Raw genomic sequence first — 23850 nt, 5'->3', positions numbered from 1 at the left:
ATATCTTGCTTGAACAGAACATTAGAGGGGCACTTTGGAACTCCTTATATTTCTTATGAAAATGCCACCACTTCCCTTTTTCAGTAGGAACTATTGCCTCTCCTTTCAAATTCCTAATGTTTGTAGTGTTGTCCAAAAAGCTCAGTGAGGTTCATAAACACAGTTGAAACTTATTTGACTTTTACTCTGAATGTACTCTCACTATAGAAAAGTCAGCAAATACAATTGAATGAGAGCACAGTAGTGCCATTTTAAAATGTTAAATAATATTGGCTGTTACAAAACAAGGAAAAAAATGAGTGGTATTCCAACATTCTCTCTAAAAAGCCAGTAGCATTCTTTCATCCAGAACTTTACCACTGCTGACCTTCAGGAGCTGTGTAGCAGCTGGGCAGGGGGCCAAAATGCCAATGGTGCTTCCTCTCACTGGGCTGGGTTGGGTTGTGAGCTGATGGTTGGGTAGCACAGATTGGGTTGTGAGCTGGTGGGTCAGAGTTTGTGCTGTGGGCAGCAAGGGTGTTGGAATCTATAAAATTAGAGGGCGAGGCAAAGGGAGGGGAGTTTTCTGCCCCTCTGCCCTGCTCAGGTGAGACCCCACCTGCAGAGCTGCCTCCAGCCCTGAGTCCCAGCACAGGAGGGACCTGGAGCTGCTGGACCAAGTCCAGAGGAGGCACCAAGATGATCAGAGGGCTGGAGCAGCTCTGCTGTGAGGAAAGGCTGAGAGGATTGGGGTTGCTCAGCCTGGAGAACAGAAGCTGTGGGCTTACCCAATTGTGGCCTTCCAGCTGAAGGGGACCTGCAAGAAAAATTGAGAGAGACTGCAAGGGGCTGCTGTAACAGGACAAGGAAAAATGGCTTAATACTGAGAGTAGGTTTAGATTAGATGTTAGGAAGAAAATCTTCCCTGTGAGGGTGGTGAGGCACAGTTGGCCAGAGAAGCTGTGGCTGCCCCATCCCTGGAAGTGCTATGGGCCAGGTTTGATTGGGCTTGGAGTAACCTGGAATAGTGGAAGGTGTCCCTGCCCATGGGAGAGGGTGGGACAAGATAATCTTTGGGGTCCCTTCCAACCCAAACCCATTCTGTGATTCTATGATAAGTTACTGGTTTTTACCCAGCAATTCCTCCTATACCAAGTGCAGCTATGGCTGTCTTATACAATTCTTGCCTGACACACTTTCCTGATTTCCTGCTGTCAGCATATTTTTCAATGGCATGGCACTCCTTCTCCACAGTAAAAAGTCTGCATAGAAACACATCACAGAATTAATGGAGAACTGTGGATGCTGAGGGATTAGTGTGTAGTGGGGTTTTTGTGGAGTAACAAACATTTCTTTAAAACTTGTGAGGTTCGAGGTGTGTAAAGTTACATTCTGCTGTGGTCCTCCTACTGCAACCACAGTAGAAATGAAAGCTGGACATTGTGTTTGTCTCAAAATGACAAGAACACTGGAACACTGGAACAACTTTCCAATAGAGGAAGTGGAAGCAAACAACCAGTTTTTTATTATCCAGTGAATAAAAGTGAGTCTTATTATTCAGTGAATAAAAGGTGAATCTGTGACATGCAAAGATGTTGAGAAGCCTTGGCAGGAGAAGAAAACACATAGCAGCTACTTGTTTGTGGGCCATAATATTTGGAACTATTTCTGCAGAAAAACAAGGTAAAGGACTGAAAGAGCAGCTCAACATGTTATCCAATCTGTATTTTATATCATGTGGGGAGTTGGATCCAGCTGTCATAAACTTCTTGATGGACAGATGCTTTTGTTCTAATAAGAAACTGATTTCAAAATTATTTTCTGTTCAAGTTCTTATGGTATCAGTCATAGGAGTGTTTCTATAATAAGTTGAATATAGAAACTTTCAAGGCACAGATTGCTCAGTTTGTAGAAGAGAATTGTTATTTCACAGTAAATCACACAATTTCTGGCACTTCATTTTTCATTGGGATTGTGGTATGTGAAAGAGCCATGAAATACCTGAAGAGCCATGAAACATTTTCTCAGAGTACAGTGCTCCACTCAGATAAAGGATGACAAGGAGAGCACTCCCTGTATGGAGATAGAGGTGACAGTTTCAGTTCTGACACTGGAATTTCTTTTTTAGCTGCCAGGAAGCACCAGAAGATGGCATGGTTTGTACAGATGCGTGCTGCAAAGTGAATGAGTGAGCTTGTGAAACTGCTATTAATAATCTTGGGCAGGGTGTTTAACACTGTAGTAAAGAAAAGCAGCAACATGCAGTGTTTTAATTCTTATTTCTTCTTTCTGCCAGTAAGGGACAGCAATAAAGTCATTATTCATCAATTATCTATTGATGAATCTGTCAGTCAGCCTGTCTGTCTATCTGTCTGTCTGTCTTTCTATCCTTCTTTGAGTTTGGATGGTGCAGAAAATGGGAGGGGAAAAGTGAAAAGAAAGCAATTGTGATGTAATCTTGGTGCAACATACACTGAAAGGTCAGCCTGACAAAAATGGGTCTTGATGGTAACTGAAAAAGTTGCTACTGAAATCTTCTAAGAAGGTCAGAATTTTTTTATTATTACTATATTGAGCTAATTTTGACCATCTTGTCTCAATTTTAAATCTCTGTGATTACTGTTTGCTTTAGTAGCTTCCAGATGCTTTTTCTTGTATGTGGAAAACCTGGCAGTTATGAATGTTCACTGCTAATGAGCTCCTTTTTGTGAAAATATATTGATTTCTAGATCAACACCACAATTTTAAATGGCCTTTGTAAACTCTGTTTTACAAATGGCCTTTATAAACTCTGTAAACTGCAAACAGTTACAAGTAGCTGTTTGCAAAGTTCAAAGTCTAAAAATTAATTAAAATCTGAGGCCCTCTTTGGTATAAAATATTTAGTTGTTTTCTTTCTTTTTTGTTTAGAATGTCAGATGTTTGTGCTCAGTTGGCAACTAATGATAGGTGCAAGTTAATTTGGTTATTGTTTTTAGGAACCACTAAATATTGAAATCCTGTTCCATTGTTACATTAACTGTGGTCTTTTCTGGATTTGAATTTGTAAAAATAGTGGCTAAGGTTTTGGAGCAGGACTGATTCACAGCATTTGAGGACTCATTTCTGTTGTGACACAAGAGAAAGTACTGGCTGTTAGTTGTCCCTCAGAATGTGGTTTGCTGCAAAAGTGGAAGTGGTTGGGTTTAGGATGGGAGAAAATCCTCAAAAACAAGGAAGGATCTTAGAGTCTGATCTTTCAGGAATCTTAAAGATTTCCAAGGGCTGTATTGGTAATTTGGGGAATAAACTGCAAAAACTTCCAAAGGCCATGTTGGTAATTTGGGGAATAAACGTTTGTCAGTGTTCAGTGTGTGCCTATAGCAAGTTTTCCTCTGTTGTGCAGTACTGTGGGTGGAATAGTCAGGTTCATTTCAGTCCAACAGCATCTGGAACTGCCTGTTTATCTATGTGAAACTCCTTTCCAGAACACCCAGATCTCTGGCACATGTGAAAGTCCCCAGTAGAAGGGAACTTATTAAAAATGTATAGAATGGTGCAATTTTTAAAGGAAGAAGTTTTATTACTTTCTCTTTTTTATGTATGAAGGAAAATCATATATTTGCAAATGTAATTACAGTTTTGGAAACCACTTGTCAATTATTTTCTATTAAAGGAGCTTCCAGAAACCTTTTAGGAGTCTCTTGTTGTTAACCCAAGCACAGAAATGTGGGGAGAACTTCTGTCTGAAGAGCTTTCAGTTTAGAAAAAGAGAGATTATAGTTCCACTTCCACAGTGGCAGCTGAGGCTCAGAGGTATTTAGCAGGCTGGGAAGTTTGCAGCACAGCTGGAAACTGAATCCAGGGCTTCTATGTGTAGTTTATCAGTTTACCTGAATGGGCATCCTGTAAAGGTTCTGCACTTCTTCTGGGAGGGATGTGAGCATGCTCTGGCTCTTAAATGAAAGCATTCAGAGTGCTAAATAATCTTCCTGATGGCATTTTCTACTAGTTTTGTTGCAGTGTGAAATAAATGAAAAAAAGGCCACTTGCTTCTCCAAACAGCCATAACAACAAAAAAACTCACAAACAAACAAAAACCTCCACCAAAAAAAAGCAAAAAGAACAAAGCTTAATTTTTTATCCTTGATGAAATATTTATTTGGAAGCAGCACAGCAAGTTGGAATGGTTTGATTTGATTAGCAAGTCTAAATGTATTAGCAGCAAGACAGAAACTATATTACGATTAGTGGTAATTAGTTGCACTGATTACTTCAGTCTCAGCACTGTTTGACAGATGTGTTTCTGTGGTGCACTCCTGAAAGAGGAGCATGCTTTCCCCCTTGTGGTGGTTCTTGCCTTCCCTTCTCATGATATCTTTGTCTTGTCATTGTTTGCTAATGAAGTCTCCACTGTGGCTACTGCAATTTGTGGCTTGGCAAATACAAATACTCTCTCAAAAGTGAAATTTGAACTGGGAAATAGTGATGGATGTGCTCATACTGATGCTTGACAGTCCTAAAGAAGGCCTCTTGCTCTCCATGGAAATGGTCACAGCCAGCCCATCATCCTTGATAGGCTGTCCTTCAAATCTGATCCAAATCTTCATGAAATAGGAGCTGCTTCTGTGACTGGAGAAGACTTTGGATCAGATGCCTTCATCTGGACAAAGGAATCTGGCTTCCCTGCCTGCTTAGCCCTCAGTCTGTGGATACTACTGGTGTCATGATTTGTAGCAAAGAGGCTCCTTGGGATCACATTAGGGTGAATAAAACTCTTTGGGTGGAGTGTATCCCACAGGGCAGAAACAACCTCTTCTACTGGCTCCTTGTGGTGCGGAAACATGGAAATCTAATTGCTGTGTCTGACTGAGGAGCAAACAGGAAGGAGAACAAGCATGCTGGAGCTACAGTTCATGGTCTATAACCCATCTCAGATTCACTGCCCAATCACTACATCCCTATAAATTGCAGGTGCTACTTCAAAAAGAATTCTTCTCAGGTTGGGTGTACCTTTTATAGACAGTCGCTCTCTAGAACTCTGGATCTGACTGTGGATCCTTTGACACAATCATATTGTCCAGGAGCTATATCTAGCTAACCTCACTGGCTCAGCCTCATGTTGATAAACACATTAGGCTCTGACAACCATTCTGTTCCTTAGGAATAAATGGATACAATTTTGAATGTCCTGGTTTTGGTGTATGAGCAATAATCCCATTATCAGTCATCCAGAATAAAGTGCATTATAGACCTATGCACTGTATTTGAGCTATTTGGGGACAGATAAGCTAGAAATAAGAATTTGTGCAAGCCAAATGTTTTCCATCTTTCTCCAAAATATACATCTTATGTTGCTGTGCATGTGTTTTGCTTGTTGCTTTAAAATAGTGGTTCACAGGCTATGAAGTGCTTCTATCACTAGGCAGATATGGTAAGTCAAAGAAAAAGGAATCATTTAAATGTGTGACACAGTTACTTATTAGTAGGGCAGAAAATGCCACAGGTTAAACATTTGGGATTGCCCATGGAAAACATTTGAAGATTGCCAGACAGCTAGCTCTGGAAGAATTAGCTCTTGGATGCTAATACTACATGAGTGGGCAATTCATAGCCATCAACTCTTCTAAGAAATATGTGTATATTTCCAGCTGGATGAACTTATGAGGCAAACTTTAAATAAAAAAGGTAAAATGTAGAGTCTGTCTTATCATTCTAGAGATGAGATTATTATGTCCTTTGCCAATAAGGCTGTATTTCTGGGTGTTTCTTTTGGCAGATCACCAATCCTTAGTCACTGCAATGATAATACTGAGCACTGAAGGGTTTTCCTGTATTGTGATGTCCTGGGGATCACTGTGTTACTTGTATCTTGTACATTTCTTAGGGATTGTAGTCAACCTGCAGTGCAAAATCAGGGTAAACTGTATGGCAAGTAGGGAAGGATCAGCTAACCTAACTGGTGAAGAAATGTTAGGAGATATTTGATTGCTGAGATTTTTTCTCTGATGGTGGGATTGTGCCCTTCTGCAAAACTCTGGGCAACCTGAGTTGGTGCTTTCTGGCTTTTCTGGCTGTGTGACATTTCCCAAGGGAGCTCAGCACGAGTCAGGACAGAGCCCAGAGCCTGCAGTGAGCAGAGGTCAAGAGAACCATCACAGAGGTTGGGGCAAGAATGTCAAATGAAATGAATTTGAGGAATACATAAGAAAGAGAGAGTGGAGGACTGTGCAAAAGGCAGGAATAGAGGAGGCTGAGTGCTTACAAACCTGATGGCAGCTCCACCATGGCTCTGCCTCCCATGGGTGCTGCTCCCTCTGAATACCCTTTCCCAGCTGGGAGTCCTCCCTCAGGATTACAGAAGGTGTCCCACTTCTTGTCATCCAGCTTCCTTTAATAAAAAGACTTTGCTTCTGCATTTCCCTCTCTTCCTCAGCTCTCCAAGCAATTAATAAGCACAAATTAATACCAAACTCCCCAAGCCCTTATTGTAGATAAGGTTTGTCCCCTTTTCTTCTGTTCACACATGGGTGAGGAAAAATTTGGGGCTTAAGTGGTGTGCAAAGTCACAATAACTATTTGTGGCTGGAGCAGGAAGAGATCTTACTCGTATGCAAACTCACAGAGACTTTTTGCAGCTAATAGCCCCTTGAAATCAAAAGCTTATAGATGTGTTTATGGATCTGGACCTTATTCTGAACAGTTGCACTGTGTTTGTGGTATCTACATTATCAGCAGATGTTTCACTGAAATAATTATGCCCATGTGGTTTGGCAGCTGTAGAACAAGGAACTGTACAATATTTCTTTAAATAGTATATGGGGTCTTCATGTTCCCAATGCTTTTCTATAGCTTACACTTTTTACTTACAGCTTAATACTTTTTATAAGCTTACAAGTTTATAAAGTGAGCTGGTTGTCATAATGAGTGGAAAGCCATCTCTGAATGCATGGCTTCCTCAGAGCATTTGTATGTAAACTACAATGTCATGACAACAGTCCATAGAAAACCTCCTTTACTGACTGGAATTATAGAAGGTGGCAAATTCAGTGGTGAGCTGAAACAGGAAATGTAAGTGAAGGAGAAAAAGAGTAGGTGAAATTAATCATAGAGCTTTGAATATGGAAAAAAATAAATTTTCGGAATTAAATGTAAATTTAAAAAAGGCTTTAGAGGATACATAAGATAACCTTCTGGCTGTCATGCTCAATTTGTCTTGATTTTTGGCAGGTCACCTGCACAGGCCATTAAACTGATTGTCTTGGGATATATGCTAGAGATGGAGTAAACTCCCTAATATTAATTTAAGAAAAGGTGATAATGGTGTCATGCTGCCAGTGTACATTTATAGCAATCCATGCTGGCAACTCTTTCTTTGGAAGCTATGAATGACGATGAATTTTCATTAATGAAAAAAATAGAGACATTTAAAAATTGAAGTAGGACAGCTTTATACCAAGCTATTAAAAACTGTGTTTTTAGAAACCATGACTTGGTTTCTTGCACTGATCAGAAAGCTGCATTTAGGGCTTGTCATGACCTGCTGTACTTGTTGCAGGAAACTGTCAGAAAGCCTGGAGAACCCAAATCAGCTGAGAGCCCAACTTCACAGCTACATCTTCTATTAGTTACTTGGCCAAATGACAGTACCCCTAGCACTCAGGATGGTGTCCTAACAACCAAAGTCTGAAGTTAAATTTACACTTTTTAGTTTGATTATTAACTTCTGTGTATACACATATGTGTCTATTGGTGCATAATCTCTCTGTGTGTATATATATATATATATATATATATGTATGTATGTAATTTCATCATGAGCACAACAGAGCTTTAGCATCCCTGCAAATTTTTGTCTTTGAAACTGACTTACAGAACATCCTTAAAATAGAGACCCCAACTGAGTTCTTTTAAAATATGTAATTCTAAAATAGAAAAACTTTATTCTGCATTCCCACTGATGCTTCTCACTCTTTTGCCAAAGGAAGTAAATGGATATGAGCATACCTACCCCAGATAGCTGTTGCCTGTGACAGCTAATCAAAAGCAAAACTCTCAACCCATCTAGACAAAAGCTGCTGTCAAATATACAGCAGAGCTCACTTAAAAAAGGAACAATTTTCTCTTTGCTGATGTAGTTTAGTTATCACAGTTAGTCACCATTTGTACCCATAATAGATACAGTAATTTCACTGGTTTTTGAAGCTGATAATGTTTCTGTAACTACAGTAATACAGGTCACACTGTCTCTTATACAGCTGGCCACCCTCAATAACTCTGTTTTAAAAGATCATGTGGTGGTTGTGCAATATATGACAAGTGTCTTGTTAGATCTAATCTTTATATAAAACATGCTTAGTGGTGTTCACTATATAATACTTGACCTGGTGAATTTCAATTACTGTCATAGTTAGGAAATTCTGATTTAAAGTGCCTTTCTAGATGGAATGGAATGTTGCCTGTATTTAAAAGAGACAGTTTTCTTTCTCTTGCACTTTCTTGTCTTGTTTGATACCCAGTGTCCTTTGCTAGGTCACCCTGTGTGATGTGACAGACCAAATGACATAAAGGAGTGCAGCCAGGTATTCTATGGTGCCTGTGTGCAGCTCTGTTAGGAAACTGAAATGCAGCTTTATCTATTCATTTGCAAATGAAAAACTCCCTAGAAATGCCTGACCTTACTTCTTGGAGTAGACATTTTCTACTCTTCCTGGATAGGGAATATAACAATGGTAATTGTTTTTTAGAGCTTGTTACTGCTGTACTCAGAGTTATGTGCCCAAAGTCATTGGAAATAATGCAGTTGTGTTTTAGCACTGTGAATATCCAACTACATACCCCAAAGTTTTGTCTATATAAAAATGTTAGCAAAATATAACTGTGTTTTTATACATTACACCTGAGCAATTCCTTTCTGGATGTTGTGCACTCGAAACTTCTGCAAATTCCCTCTCCCTTTGTAGGAGAGCCTATCTGCTGGCTTACTTTCTTAGCACAATGTAGCCACATAAAGCATCACTGGCTTCAATTTCCTCCTGAACCTCTTTAACTTTAATCTTGCAACCTCCTGCCCTCTCTAGTACTGCTTCCCAGTTATCAGGCAAGAGCAGGGGGTCACCAGGGTTTTCAGAATTTGATTAGCACCGTTGTTATGAATAATTCAGATTGTTTGGTGCCAGCACAAGTGATCCAAGTAGCAATTTGAAAAATCTGATTTAGGATTTAATATCTCTGAAAAAAAAATTAATTAGTGCTGCTGATGAGGGCTCTTGACTTTGTCCATTCATATTGATGAATTTAGTGCCAGTGAAAAGCGAGATTGAAGCAATCCAGCAAAAACAAGTGTTTTTGTGGCAGAGCCCATGTTCTGTTACAGATACCCAGGGTGCACATGCTCCTTCCTCCCTGTTCCAGTCCAGCTCTTTCACTGTGTACCCTTTTCCTACTAAAGAGCAAGTTCCTGAAAATGCATGTAGCTGTAGTAGCACACTGCTGTCAGTAATGGAAGGTGTTCCCCAAGTGATCATGTGCCCATTAAATAGTTTTTTGTGATTCTATGAAATATTATTTGACAGAACATTCTGCTTCCTTGGTTCTGTAAGAAACTTGAAATCCAGAAATTTGGGAGCAGAGCCTAATGGCAGTGGGTCTGCCTCTGATTAAGTTGGTGCATTTAACTCTGCCATCAATTTGACACAAGCCTCTGCAATACTTCACCATTTGAACAGTAATAACAAGACCTCTGCATGTTTAGGACAGTTTTGCACTGCTTTTGTTACACAAATATTTGGGGGTCACTGCAGTTACTGTACCTCTTCTCCTTTCCCACCTTGTCTGAACTTTGCAGTCTCCCAGGCAGTAAGATGTTAATATTTTACACATTGAGGCCTTGAGAAATCAATGGAGAGTTTTTCAGGAATGCCCAGCACTTTCCCTTGCTCATATCAGTGGGAACCCTTGGGCACTCTGGAAGATGAATGCAAGCACAGCACCCCTTGCCTTGAGTCCAGAGTAACCTCACAAGGGTGAACCAGGGTCAGTCTGTGTGACTAAGTACAGCTTGGAAGTTTTCATGCTATGAAAACCTACCAAAGCCCAATTGGTAGGTATTTCCAAGAAAACACAAACCCGCACTTCACCTTTGAGCTGCTGGCTGTGTATTGTCTCAGATCTTGGAAGTTGTAGTGCCATCTCATAGGGACCCATCCTCAAAGTTTCTTTGCTTCCCACCTGACATGTTGGAGCCTCAGCTTGGATTCTGTAGAGTGGGGCAGCCACAAGACACTTTTTGGCTTTGCAAAAGCTGGGGCTGCTAAAGCCCAGAGCTCTGCAGATCATCCTCACACCATGCTGCTGCAGAACCTGAAGACAATAACACAGCTATTGCAGTTTTTCAGCCACTGAAACATATTTAGTTTCATCTCTTTCCAAAATCCAAAGGGCCATCACTGTGTTTTGCCCAGTGCCTGTTTGCTGTGCCCCTCTTTGCTCCATTGGCTGTGACAGTGGCAGAGGAGCCCTCTGTCCTGGCTGGTGTTGGTCAGACACTAGATAGTGGTCAGATTCCCCTGCCTTGTGCCCATCCAGCAGTGTGCCAGGCTCTGCTCCTGTCAGCTGTATGCAAATCCTCAGTGCTGATGTCAATGCCAGCTTGGTTTTCATAGCCTGGTGACAGCAACAGCCCTCAATATTAAACACAAGTACACGTACACAGTTACAGCAGTGATTACTCTAGATGTTCAGCTAGTCATAATATTTGCACTTGGCATGATAAGGAGCTTTGAATGATAATAGCACTGTAGTAGAAGCTTGTTAAAGTGACAGTAACCCTGGTGTCAGTGTGGAGTGGAGCTCTGGCGCCTGCGTTCCTGCAGCTTTCCCACAGAATACATCTCTCCCTTTGCTGGATGCAATGTGTACAAAGCGCTTGAGGATCCTGAGTGAAACCCTCTAAACTTCTCTCAGAGTTTCATCTGCTCTAAAGCAGCACTGAGATATGAGGAGGAATGTAGTTGTTAGGCACTTTTTTCTGTGTGAGTCTTGTTTCATTAAAATAATGCAGTCCTGATGTAGGATAATTTTCTCAATAGACAGTGCTTTTGTTTTCTGACAGCAGAGAGGCTCTCAGCTCCTGTTCTGCTACTTTAACTGGTACCAGCTGCAAAGGGGAGCAAGTAAGAGCCACACTGTCATGTCATGGCTGCATTTTGTGTTTTGTCCTTTTGTTTTGGCTAAAGTGAAAATTTAGCAGAGGAGTAACAGCAACTGTCCCAAACCCTGTGTCTTTTTCCAAAATGTAACCATGCAGGCTGGCTTTTATTTTAGGAATTCAGTTGTGCCAGTAAGACCCAGGATATTCCTGCTGTCAAGTGAACAGAGTCCAGCTCCTTGAATTTGCTGGCAAGGTTAGTGCCATTGCACCCATGGGTGTCACTCAGTAAACCTGAGCCAAAAATCCTCCACTTCCCAAAGTGGCATGGTCTAGTCAGAGTTCTTAGGTTGTCAGAACTCTGAATGCCTTGTTAATGAAGGTTTTCTTTATGCAGTTACTTCTACAGCCAAATCTGTATTTATATAGTATATGGAAGGCTGGTAAATGAATGCCCTTGAATTTTTTGTTTTTAAAGTGCCTTTTTGTAGCCAAGAGACTTCTCTGGTAAGTAACAGGCACTTTTGAATTAGTGTTTAATTTGACCCATCTTCAGGAAAGCTCTTCCCATGCATTAATGGAACCCCATGGAGCACCCAAGCTATTTGTCAGGGATTGTAGCACCCAGGTCTCCTCTTCCACAGCTGCCTTTCTGATGCAATTAAGAACAAGAGGGATGCAGGAATCATAGGACTTAGCCCAGACCAAACACTAATGAAACAAATGTAGTGATTTCAAATGGATTTCTTGTTAAAGCTGATGTTCTACAAGTAATAATCACATTTGGAGCAGGCTGCATTGGCAGATAATGTGCCTTTAATGCCATACTATGACTTTGTCTTCTTTTCATCAGGAATAACTGGGACTGTAGCCCATTATTTGCCCAGAAAACCCACAGAATCCCTAATTAAATGTAGTCACCAGAGTATCCTCACCCAGAGGAAAAGTTGCTTCCTTGAAGCCATTTTGTTGAACATTTAGTGTGCATTTTTGTTCCAGATCTGTGTTTAATGTGCAATACTTCAATTTCCGTATATTGTATGTGTGCTTCTTTTAAAAGTTTGGAAAAGCTCTTTTTTAAATTGAGTTTCAATTTAGTTTTACTTTTGAGAAAAAAAAAAAATGGGCACTAGGCAATTCATCTATGTTAAAAAAGAATATATGAGGAGTTTCAATAATTTGGCAAAAGACAGAATATTCTGATTTGAGACTATCATTTACATAGTTTGTTGGGAGATTTGAAAAACATAGAACCAGCTAAACTCTGAGCCAGTAGATATTTCTTTTTCTGGACAGAAATCAAATGAGAAGCTGACAAGATACTTGTTTTATCCTTTACCATCTTGAGTGCATGTGTATGGCTACTCAACTAATGCTGGAGGTTGAGGGTATCTATTAAATGTCACAAAATTCAGTGTGTTCGTGCAGATTAATTCTGTTAGTATTTTCCATTTCAAGTTCATTTATGTTATAATATTGTGCTTATTTCAAAATCACTAAAGCATTACAGGGTGATTGTAATTATCCCAGAAATAGCTATTATGCATATACAGAAATAGAGTTAAAATATTAAAGTTTGGAAGTGTATCAAGCATGTCTTAATATGGAATTGCAACATTTAGCCACATTTAACTCTACTCAAGCAATGTCTGGCCTTGGCCATCCAGTTGGGATTTCTAATTTCCTGTTTGCAGCTCTAGTTTTGGTTGACCTAGTTTGTTTCAAAACACAGGAGGGCTTTTGTCCTTTCTTATTTTTATATTTGTGTTTGTGCTATCAGTTCAGGATGGAATAAAGGTGACCTGATTTTCTGTCACACACCATGCTAGAATGCACAGGAGAGGTTGTACCACCTGCAACTGCTGTGACAGCATTGGCAGTGGCAATGGGAACACAAAATCACTACTTCTTTCCTGTAACTTCCTAGGAATTGTGACAATTCCTATGGATGTCAGTCACAGCTCAAGATTCTTTCTCCTGCTTTTTACAGAAATACAGATCAAAACAGCATGTGTCCAGTCCCAAGATCTTACAGTATAAGTTACCTTAATTTATAATAAAAATCAGCGTGCAGGGTTATTATGGTCTGAAATAATACAATGACATACTTTTAGAAGGAATTGACTTCTAGGCAAGTGCAAGAATAAATTTTTGTATGAATAATAAAATTAATAGTAGAATAAGAAAAGTGAACTGTGTTATTTGCAGTTGGGAAATGCCAGTACTCAAATTCCAGTAAAGCCTCGATATACTGATTTTGCAATAGTTGCTTTTTGGTAAAGAAGGAAAACATATCAGCCACAGAAGTGATTTTTCTGTGAGGAGTACTAGCAACTTCCTCTGTGCCTGGCAAGACCAGCAGCAGGTTGGCTCTGAGGATGGGCACACTGCTAATGTGGAACCCAGGGCACTGGGAATATTTCTCTGTCTGCTCTGGGGTGCCCTGACCCCCAGGGCAGCACTGACTCTGACCCTCATTCATGAAGAAAGTTTCCTGGACTTCAAGGTAGACTGGAATCCACAAAAGTGTGAAATAGATTATAGAGAGTAGTGTAGGTGTATCACTTGGTGAGAAATTTAGGTTTTGGGGTTTTTAGTGTGTTGTGGATGGAAGCAAGATGGAGGGCACAGGGTGTCATCCTGGGTTTCTTCTTCATTCTTCTTCTTCCTTCTTCTTCATGGGTTTGTGTGGCATTTTGTAATTGGGCAGAAAAGTCTGCAGTGGGGGCTCTTTGGGATCAGTTATTGGGTTAAAAGAGAAAATAATCCAGGTGTCAGTTCTTAATTGGATAGTTCAGTCTTAAAAGACCTTGGAACAAGAGACTGTTGGCCATTTTGTGCCTTGCTGCTGCACTCACAGTAGTGAGATGGTTTTACTGATAAGAAATAATCAACACCTGAGTCCAAACATGAATTACTGTCTCAAGTTCCTTCAGTCAATCAACTCAACATTGGTTTCCCAGAGAAACCAATAGCTAAGCCAATCAAAAGGCTGGACACACCTCTGTGAATCATATTTAAGAAGGAAAAGCTGTGGGAAGTTCCTTTTTTCCTGCCTTGGAGGCTCAGCCCCAGGCTGGATCCCAGTGAGCTGAGATACGTGGCTGGGATCAGCACCAGGAGCAATCCCAGGGCCCAGCAGGGATCACAGTACCAACAGCAAGAGGAATTTCCCCATGCAGAGCTCAGGTGAGATTTACCTTTTCAGCACTGCAGAACTCTATAAAGTCTTTTCCGTTAATAGAGCTTGAAAGCTGATGAACCTACAGACATCAATTTTCTCCCAGAAAAAGAAAAAGGTGAAGACATGTGAGGAGAACTGTGGTGTTGTGAGGTTTTCAGGATGAGGTGAGAGATGAGAATTTGGCTTCAAGTTTTTAGAAGGTTGATTTATTATTTTATTATGTTAAAATAAGTTATATACTAAAACTATACTTAAGAAAGAGAAAGGATACAGACAGAAGGCTCAAAAAGATCTCAGAGGGTCTGACACAGCTGGCTGTGATTGGCTATTAATTAAAAACAATTCACATGTTTGGATAAAAAATCTCCAGACTACATTCTAGAGGAGCAAAACACGGACAAGCTGAGGCTTCTCATCTTCCCAGGAGAAGAAAATCCTGGCAAAGGGATTTTTCATAAGTAACAGAGAACATGGAAACACCAAGGTCAGTGGAGAGGGAGGAGGAAAAGGAGATACTCTGGGCCCCAGAGCTGAAATTCTGCAAACTGTTTGAAGGCTGTAGCACACCAGACTGTTTCTCTGTAATTCATAAAGTTTATAGGGGAATTCAGCGTTCACCCACAGCCCATGAGAACTGGAGAGTGTAGATACTAAAAAAGCTGTGATCTTGACTTGAACAGAGAGAGAGAACTTCTGCTTTCAGAGATAGAAGAGGACTCTGCTTCTGTGTTAGAACAGCTCATCCTTAGGAATTGTACCCCATAATCCAAAATGATAGTTGTGGGAAGACTTCCAGAGCATGGGAGGGATTCCACGTGCAAGCAGGTGCTGGGCAGACTCTTTAGCCAGGTAATTAAAGCCACAAGAAACTGTTTCCTGTGGCATGGCAGGAGAGACTCCTCTCCCTAAGTGAAGTGAAGAAAGACTTATTTTTAGAAGTGGTGACTGACTCAAATCTCAGGTTTTTCCTCTTTAAGTTTTTGGTGGGAAAGAAAGAGGGGCTGGGGGTTGGAAAGGTGGTGTAAGGCTTATTTTAGTTCTTATCATTCTTCTTTTAATTATTTTAATACAATTTTCTTTATTTTCTTTTTAAATTTTTGAGCTGTTGTTGCCCTTAAAATATCCTTATCTTACCCCATGAGCTCAATTTTTAATTGATCTTTATACCTTCTTTGCTCAATTAGAGCAGAAGAGGAGGGGTAGGTGATTTTTGTGAGTGCATTGGTGTTTGGCCAACAGTCAACCCACTACACTTGAGCATTCTGGAGTCTATTTTTAAGGAGTAGCAGCTTGGCACTGAAAACCATGACTGGAAATTGTGCTGTGTGACTTTTTATCATCCTGTCTCTCCACTGGGCAGTTTGCAGTCAGTGTGTGCTACAAGCTCTAGCTGGATAAGCTTAGTGGAAAGAGCATGTTTTAAAGCAAATTTTTCCTGAGCCCAGTGTGCAAGTGCTTTGAGATGCTTGCATTGAAAAGCCAAGTTGTTATAGCATGCTCCACTTTCCTTCTAAACATGGGAGATTCCTAGTGTATCACAAGTTTTTGTGGGCACACCTTTTTTTGTAGGTAGTCAATTCCATCTCTTACACAAAAATATATGTTCTTATACAAAAGGATGTGTTCTTCATAAAGGATGAAGAATATGTTATGGCTGGGAACCTATTGATTGAAAGGGGAGCTAAGCCAGAGCACTTATGCTTTTATTAATAATCCTGGCAGGTCAGTATGAATGGAGAATGGCTTGTAAGTAAGTAGGTTTGCAACCATTATTGATTGTTGTCATTTTCAGTATCAATTATCTAAGTGCTTGGGAAAAAAATAGTCTGGAAACTCCTCAGGAATGCTGAGCAGAGCCTCTGGTCTGTCTTTCTGCTTCTCATGATGAAATGGAGCCCTGTCAGCTCTGTGGGTTGGGCTTTCAGGTCAGTGTTGCTGGCTGTGCTCTCCACCTCCTGCATGGCATCTGAGGTCATTGGCTGTCATTCCAGAAGGGATGCATCCTTTTCTTTTTTTGAACTGCTTCCCAATATAAATTTCTGGGAAAAAAATGGGGCTAAATCTTTGTCTTAGATAAACAGCCAAGATTAACGGTTATTTGTCAGCTGATAACCACTGAAAACGAAACATATCTGTCACTCACCCCTACAATCACTATTGTATAAAGCCATGCATATAATGGCTTGGAACAAATGAGAGTATCATGGTATGAGCTAACAGAACTGAAATACAAAATACACAAAACTCCTTTAAAAAGTCTGTGATTTCAACAGCTGGCAGTACTGAGCATTCAACACATCTGTAAGATCAAGGTTGTTTGCAAACAGTTTAGGGAGCAGAGGGAATGTGTGTTTTAAAAACAGCAGCAGAGTCCAAGTCACTCTTTGGTTGTGGTGGTGTGGCTTGTAAAGGAATTTTGTGGGTGGCTGTTTGAGAGCAGAAAACCCCTGTGATTTGTGTTTGCTGGGGTTATTGCACCTCCATCAGCACCCAGGGAGAGAAAAGCTGCTGGGAGCAGTGGCTTTGGAGGTATAGAGGGCATACCAGAGACTGGGCAGCATTGTTCCTTTGTCTCCTGCATTCAAAACAGAACAATGAGATTTCTGGAGAAGAAAAAAATTCCTCAAATGCTTGGGATTTTTTTCAAAGCCTTTTGCAACAAAGGCGTTTTGCTGAAGTGGTGCTGAGTATTGAATTTTTGCCTAATGGAAGTTTTCTTGAATCCAAGAAGATAAAGTGTTTCTAGTAAAAAACAAGAGAGACAAAAGCAAGCTATTTTTTCCCCTTGGTCAACTTCTGCTAGATATTAAGGTTTTGGGTTTTCCACCATTTCTGTTTTGATTAATATGGAACATCTCACTCCACAGTGTTTTTTTTTTTTTTTTTAAAGAACAAAGACCCCCTCTGACCTGGATTTGGATGCATCTGTGACAGCTGACTTCGCTGGCTGCCAGCTGAGCATAGTGCATTTAATTGATGAAATAATAATGATGTACCATGCCTGAACTTGCTCTGATGACCACTTGAAGCAGAAGCCAGAGTAAATCAGGCCAGTGCTGCAGCATCCCAGTAGTCATGGCCCATCCACTGACTTGGTGCATGGGAGATGCCAATTTCCCAACCACATCCCCACAGGCTTGCTCCATTCGCATCTAACACTCTCCTCTCCTTTAATTAATTAATAGCCAAATTGAAAGAGTCTCTTTTTTTAAAGAGCAACATTTTTATGCATCCTCCTAACTGCCCAGGGCAGTAGGATTATTAAATCAGATATTTCCTTTTCTGAAGTGTCTCAGTGGAGAGACAGGCTAGGGTAGAACTGCTAAATGGGTTCCCTGGCAGAGCAATCTGTCTGCCCTGGCAGTTCTTTAGTCTGATTACTGGGGCATGTTCTCTCCAGGAGCCCAAACCTGCATGTTCTTAACTTCCAAACTGCATTTTCACTGATAACTGAGCCTCCAGCCCTGCAATTTTTACATGGGGGAAATCTCAGCAAACTTTGTATCAAGACTCAGCCTTTTTGTGTGCATTCATAAAGATTAGTGGAATGTAACAAAGGTTGGTTTTTGTAGTGGTTTGGTGAGGGGAATAGATTTGGAGGGGGTTTTGTATGGCTTACTTCATATTACACATTGGTTTAATGCTGTGGAAGGGGACTTTAAGAAGATAAATAGTTTGCCTCTGAAGTCCTCCCCACCCCCAGGTGTTCTTTGCCTTGAAAATTGGGGTTTGGTTTTCAGGACCAGTGTGGAAAGAATAAGTATGGGATGTGGAACAATAAATGGTTCTCTGAGGGCTCTGTTAGAATTTCAGGCTGTTTGTCTTTTGGTTTTGATTCCTCCCTCTCCCCCACCCCTTCCTGCTCAGACATGTATCCATTAACTGCAGCAAAGAGATCAAAGCAGTTTTTACTTAGCAAAAACCAATATTTATGCTCAAAAAGTGTCTTTTAAAGGTTCTTTTTTAAAGTACAATGCCTTTTTTTCTTGTCCTTTAAGAAAATACTTAATCTCACCTACTGTTGATAATTAAATATGAAAATTAAATGCAAATGAAGTTCAAGAAAGAGAGTATTTTTTCAATGAAAGAAAATTGTGTGGAGTAAGACAACTGTGTACATGTATCACTAATAATTACCACTGCTTGTTGTGCAGCTTATTCCAAACAGACTGGTGGTAGAAGGACTTGAGAAGATGTAGAGATCTTGATACTTTATCATGATGGTCAACTGCTGCAGGATTTTTTGTAAGGAATCTTGCAGGCATTGTGAGGTGGGGTATTCTAGGAGCTGATGATCACTTAGAAGCCCATTTGATTTGCTAGAGACTGTTTTAGATCAATTCTGTCCCACAAAATATTATTTTCCTTTAGTCATGCCCTATGAAAGTAACCTCTTAAATGTCAAGTAATTGCAACCATGAGGTTGAGAGATGAGGACTTTGCTGTGAGTTTCAATTGTGCAGTGCTTTGCTGTTAACTGATTTTACTTTCTACTCTAACCAGGATTTGTGCTTGCAGAGCTGCGGCTGAAATGCTTTAAATCTTCTATTCTCAATTTCTTGTGGAAAATGCTGTTTAAGCAGTAGAGTATGGGATGGGAACCAGGAATCTTGGATTCTTCCTGCAGCCTTGTGTGCATTGTGGTCATTGTCTGGTTCTTGGAGAAGGCATTCTCTTAATCTTCAGCAAGAAGTCACACATGGCTTTGACTGCATCATTCTGTCCATTGGCATTTTTAAAGGAGGATCCCAAGTGCTGAAATCAAGAATTCATATTTCTGAGAGACCAAAGATATGAGAAGGAAGGTGTTCCCTTGAACAGTGTGTCACAGTAGTTAGTGTTTTCTGCATTTTCTGCCTCTCAAAGCTGAGGTGTGCTGCTCCACTCAGCAGATGTTTTGGTTAAGGCACTCAGGTAGTCGCAATGGCAACTTGGGAGTTGTGACTTGTCCATGTCACAAATGTGGTAAAGCTGTTGGTGTGCTGGCTGTGGTGCTTGGGCAAATAAAAGTCCAGCTGTGCTACTCTGAATAACTGTAATAACTTAATAACTTCTAGAATTTCAAGACTTGAGAGTCACCTGTCAAATGTCAGTGCAGATCTTCAGGAGCTCTTCAGTGGCATCAGCAATTATAAATACATACCACCATGATTTCATTGCCTTTAAAAATTTGGAGTTGGCTTTGTCTTTTTCTGCAGTTTGCCACACACCACATGTGACCTCTTCACTGCTTAAGCACAGTTTTCTTAGGACCATAACAGAATACATGGTTCTGGTTTCCATTTTATTAAATTAGGAATGGCCCTGTTGACAAGAGTAATTTTACCCTTGCAAGCCAAATGCTAGGGGAGAAAATTTGGGTCAGAAATCTCAGAATTCCTTCTTGAGCTGTATAAGTCCTCAAAAATGGGCATGAGTAGCATAGGTAGGTATTACTCAAATTATTTCAAAGTGATTGAATGTTTAGAGTCAAGACTTTGGCTTTTTTCTTATATCATGATCTTTTGGAACTGAAATGTCACTAATTGCCAGAATTGGCATGTTTTTGCATGGCTTTAGTGCCGTGTTCCAGTGTCCAGCAGCATTAGGACAGCATTTCAGTGACTGGAAATTGATTTGTCAGTGCTTGAACTGAGTGAAACAGAAGCAAATGGTAGGAAGAATGGATATTATTGACTTAAAATTGATTTCTTATTAGGATTGTTATCTTAGAGACAGTATATTAGGATGAATGAGGCATTCCCCATAACCACACAGCTTTTAGTTAACAGTATTTGTTTTGCAAATGTAATCTTATATTACAAAGAAATACCTGTGTTACTCCATTACTTTTAGTTTCATACACATCCTGTAAAAATGTCAACAGCATCATAATAGGGACTAAGTCCCATCTGGCATCAAGTCTTGCCCCTCACACAAACTCTCCAGCCTGTGCAACCTGCCTGCTAGAACTTCCCTTATCAGAGCATCTTGCCTATTTATTACTCTCCACTCAGCACTGTGGGTCTCTTAGAGCACAGAATGAAGTCAGAGGATTCTGAGATGCTGCCTCAAGACTGGCTGATTTTCACCAAGCTAAGGAATTATGACAAAAATATCATAATAAAGTGTCACTTTGACACTCCCCTTCTCTCTGGCTTTCAGGCTGTGGTGCAAGTTCAAGCAGCCTTCAGGTCACTGTCCTGGCTGGAAACTGAAAAAGGCACAGACTCTGCATTGCTGAGTGTATGTACAAGCCAGAACTGTGCTGAAGTGCATTTTTCAAAATATAAAACAAGCTAATATTTGGTGGAAATATCACAGGATCAATGAAGCTTCCCATGACTTCAGCTCTAAGTCTGTTTTTAAATCAGCTGAAATAGAACTTTCAGATTTGGAAAAGGAAGTTTGGAAGGGAGAGGCTGGCAGAGTTTTGACAATGGCCTTAGCATGGGGTTGAGCTTTAGCTCTTACAAAAAAGGACTGGCTAGATGAGTAGGTGACAGGGGAGCAGAGGCAGTAACAAGATGGTACAACCATCAAGGGATCCAGCAAGGTATAAACACTTCCTCACTGCAGAGGATGCTCAGTGCTCAAGGAGACTCATGTCTCACCTTCTGAAGGTATGAAATTATCTGTCTGGAACTGAGGACCTTAGAAAGCCAGCTTTTGAAGTTTCTATTTAGCATTCATGCTATATTGTTGAGTAATGGAGAATCAGGGAAAGCAACAAAATGTCTTTAAACCCCTTCCATGGTACCTGGAGCCATTCTTCCCTTCACATAAAGCAAGGATGTGCCTCTCCAGTGACTGAACAGGTTTTAAAAATGTACAATCTGTCTTAGAATGCCATAAGGATGACAAAAGTATTGAGAAGCAGATAGGAAAACTTTAGTCAGATTGAAAAAATACAGGAGAGAGAAGGCTGGGGGGTGGGAGAAAGAAAAGGAAAGCAGCTACTAAAATTGTACCTTAAATGTGAAGAAATAGTGCTTCTATGAAGTGACAAGGGATCCATATCCACAAGTTACAATAATGCAGTTTTTAAATTGATTTTTTGTGGCAGACCAGCTGACTAAAATTGCGAAGCTGTGCTTCAGTTGTGTAGTAAGTGGTGCATGTGGTGTGAAAGACAAGCTGCAGTGTGATAACAGACTATCTCCTCCATGCACAAAGAGTTCTGTGTTCTGATAAACTCAACAGCAGGTGCTGGTAAATATTGGTCCAAGATATTTGATCATTAGAATTTAATGTGTTGGTTAATCATATTGAGTTCAGTCATTCTTTCTACTGAATTTATTGGTTTGCTTTTGGAAACCACTTCTGTGGAATTATTATCCTGTCTCCTATTGGCATGAGTTGTAGAATTACTGGGGATTCTGATGTAGGGGCATGGGCGAGAGGTTGGTGTTGGTGAAAACAGAATCAGCTTTTGCCTCTCTCTGAACTTTCAGGGTCAGTTCCAGAAGTAAGCATCTCTAATCTGAGTTTTTGGCAGGACTAGGAACAGAACAAATTCTGCCATGGTTCATTACTCACCCAAATTCATTTGGAGAAATTTTGGCTTGTGTTTGTCACGGGGGTGGTTCCCCATGACTCCCCCACATCCTCCCCCTTGTCTGTGGCAGAGCTGCCCTGCTGCAAAGGGGCAGCATTGACCCAAGATCAGCTGCTGGAGTACTGGGCAGTGGTGCTGCTGGGGTTCTTGTTGTGCACACACAAAGCAATCCCTTTCATTTTCACGTATTTGCCACATGGCTTTTCCTACTATAGTTTACAAGACCTTCTGGGGTTGTTTTATATTACTTTTTTTTTCATTGTAGGGTCTCTTGGTTAGTGAAGTGAAATTAGTGGAAAAATCACATTTACTTTGGATGTGGCTATATGTGCAGCAAGTGTTCTCTCCTGATGTGGACTCAGATATCCTGTGATTGCAAATCCAAGAGTTGCTTGGGGAGATACTCCAAGCTGTCCCACTATGTTTTGGTTGATGTGGTTTAGTGATTTATGAGTTACAGTGGCAGTGATGGGTTGATCACTGGGGACTGGATCCAGAGACTGGATGGTCTTAAATGTCCCTTCCAATTGTGACGATTCTGTGATTCTCTGTTGACAAACAGGGATTAGAAGGAAACAAATATTTTACTGCTTGTGATTTAACCCAAGTGTCATACCCAGACCAAAGCCCTTGTTTAAAATGCTGGGACTCTGAGGATTTTATTGCTGTAGCCATCATGGTTTTATCACAGATCTTACAGTGGTGAATGCTTTTCAGATGAAGGCTCAGCTTTTGTCAGCAAACATTAAACTTTCATTTTAAATAAAGAAAAGGTTTTAGCTCATCTGGTGGTAGAGAGAAGCTCAAAAACTCAGTTCCTTTGCAGAAACCATCCTGTAAGTATTGTGCTCACATCTTAAAGTTTTCACGCTCATTTCTGTTCTTGTGTGTGGGAAGGGGCTTGGTCTTGTATTTCTGAATGTTTGGAGCTGCCAGTGTTGCTTTTTATGTACCACTGCAGGATTGTAATCTGAGATTTTTTGGCTTTTAACTCTCAATGAAATCAAAGAGAGGACAAGCTCCTTTCAAAATTTGATCTCTGTCTACATACCAGCTTGTGCTTCACAGCCCATGTGATGATTCCTTTGAAAGCAGTGTAAGATTCTTTTGAAGGGAAAGAAAAGTTTCTAAAATCCCTGAAAGAATTTAGAATCATCTATGTTGTCTATTCTGAAGGTTTCCCTGAAGTGGAAGTAAGTTAGTGAGAAGACATGAAGGGAAGCTTTTTATTTTCAAATTGCCATAGCAATTTATTACATCCAGCTTGATATTTTTGCCTGTGATGTTTGGAGAAATAAACTCCTTTTAAGATGTAATTTCCAGAGTATTCTTTGTAATGTCTGCAGTGGTTCTGGCTCTGGGAATGCTAGGAAATATTGGAAAGTCAAGGTTAGGCATTCTTTCTGGTGCCACTCAGGTGGGAACTTTGGCAGAGTTCATCATATTCCTGCCAAGTTGGTGGTTTTGATTCTGGCCATGGTAACTTGAAACAGTATTAAGGATGAAAATTTTCAATCCTCATTTCCTACTGGTGCTGACTTCTTAAATGCATAACTATTAATAAGAATTTGAGAGTGGAGTGGCCCATAACAGGTACAGGGAAAAGGCATTGGAGGAGGGAGTGAACTCCACTCAAGCTCCCACAATCTGTGGCTCTGGGCCTTCCTGAGCTGGAGGAGGTCTTTCTTTAACATCTCTGTACTAGTTCTTATCAATGTCTTTATTTAAAATTCCAGTAATCATTTGCCTACTTGGACTTGAAATAATTTTGGAGGCATATTTATATTGGAGACCAGGGATAACTCGGAATATTTCTAAGTGTGAATCACCACATAGGTAGCATATCAGTGCTCAGAAACACAAACCTGTATCAGCTGCCTTCATTACAGTATTACACTTGAGGGGAGAAAGTGAGATGAAGAAATTAAACCCCACAGCCAATTAATGAAACAAAAGGAGTAAGCTGTGGATTTACAGCCAGATTTTCCAAATCACTCTATACTCAAAGCTCACACTGCTGAA

The 23850-nt window shown here is 40.4% G+C and overlaps 1 protein-coding gene across 5 annotated transcripts in view; it reads left to right on the top strand.

The window, feature by feature from the left end:
* The window catches only part of PHF21B (PHD finger protein 21B), a 132975-nt gene that overhangs the window by 15461 nt on the left and 93664 nt on the right, over positions 1-23850 (top strand). The gene's annotated exons all lie outside the window — the stretch shown is intronic.

This window comes from Melozone crissalis, unplaced genomic scaffold, assembly GCF_028551555.1.
Source record: "Melozone crissalis strain CALT ecotype California unplaced genomic scaffold, PUWL_Pcris_2 ptg000033l_1, whole genome shotgun sequence".
NCBI classification, from domain to species: domain Eukaryota; kingdom Metazoa; phylum Chordata; class Aves; order Passeriformes; family Passerellidae; genus Melozone; species Melozone crissalis.
This window is presented reverse-complemented; position numbering and strand designations above follow the sequence as displayed.